The sequence below is a fragment of the Egretta garzetta genome, unplaced genomic scaffold (genome assembly GCF_000687185.1).
Source record: "Egretta garzetta isolate BGI_Z169 unplaced genomic scaffold, ASM68718v1 scaffold443, whole genome shotgun sequence".
Lineage (NCBI taxonomy): Eukaryota > Metazoa > Chordata > Aves > Pelecaniformes > Ardeidae > Egretta > Egretta garzetta.
Window position 1 is genome coordinate 482,181 of NW_009259109.1, and position 1,266 is coordinate 483,446.

Below are 1,266 nucleotides of genomic sequence, written 5' to 3' on the forward strand. Positions count from 1 at the left end.
GTTGGGGTGCCGGGCTGAGCTCCTTGGGGGGGGGAATGAGCAGGTTGGGGTGCAGGGCTGAGCCCCTGGGGGGCTGAGCTGAGCCCCTTGGGGGGCAATGAGCAGGTTGGGGTGCTGGGCTGAGCCCCTGGGGGGCTGAGCTGAGCCCCTTGGGGGGCAATGAGCAGGTTGGGGTGCTGGGCTGAGCCCCTGGGGGGCTGAGCTGAGCCCCTTGGGGGGCAATGAGCAGGTTGGGGTGCTGGGCTGAGCCCCTGGGGGGCTGAGCTGAGCCCCTTGGGGGGCAATGAGCAGGTTGGGGTGCTGGGCTGAGCCCCTGGGGGGCTGAGCTGAGCCCCTTGGGGGGCAATGAGCAGGTTGGGGTGCTGGGCTGAGCCCCTGGGGGGCTGAGCTGAGCCCCTTGGGGGGCAATGAGCAGGTTGGGGTGCTGGGCTGAGCCCCTGGGGGGCTGAGCTGAGCCCCTTGGGGGGCAATGAGCAGGTTGGGGTGCTGGGCTGAGCCCCTGGGGGGCTGAGCTGAGCCCCTTGGGGGGCAATGAGCAGGTTGGGGTGCTGGGCTGAGCCCCTGGGGGGCTGAGCTGAGCCCCTTGGGGGGCAATGAGCAGGTTGGGGTGCTGGGCTGAGCCCCTGGGGGGCTGAGCTGAGCCCCTTGGGGGGCAATGAGCAGGTTGGGGTGCTGGGCTGAGCCCCTGGGGGGCTGAGCTGAGCCCCTTGGGGGGCAATGAGCAGGTTGGGGTGCTGGGCTGAGCCCCTGGGGGGCTGAGCTGAGCCCCTTGGGGGGCAATGAGCAGGTTGGGGTGCTGGGCTGAGCCCCTGGGGGGCTGAGCTGAGCCCCTTGGGGGGCAATGAGCAGGTTGGGGTGCTGGGCTGAGCCCCTTGGGGGGGGAAATGAGCAGGTTGGGGTGCTGGACTGCGCCCCTGGGGTGCTGGGCTGAGTCCGCGGGGGGAATGAGCAGGTTGGGGTGCAGGGCTGAGCGGAGCAGACCCCACCAGCGGTCTCAGAGCTGCTCCGCTCCCCTCCCGCCCTTCCCAGAAGTTGCAGTTCGTGCGGTTCGCCAAGGTCTTTCCCCTGAAGGAATTCGGGGTCTCCCCGGAGCCGGGCCGGTACCTGGAGGTGGTGGGCTGGGTGGAGGCGGTGGCCGGGCTGCTGCTGGCCCTCGGGCCCCAGCTCCTGCAGGAGATCAGCAACTTCGTCCTCAGTGTTGTCATGATCGGTGAGAGCGGGCGGGCGCCCGCCGCCCTGCGCGGGGTCTCGGGGCGAGGCGGGGGG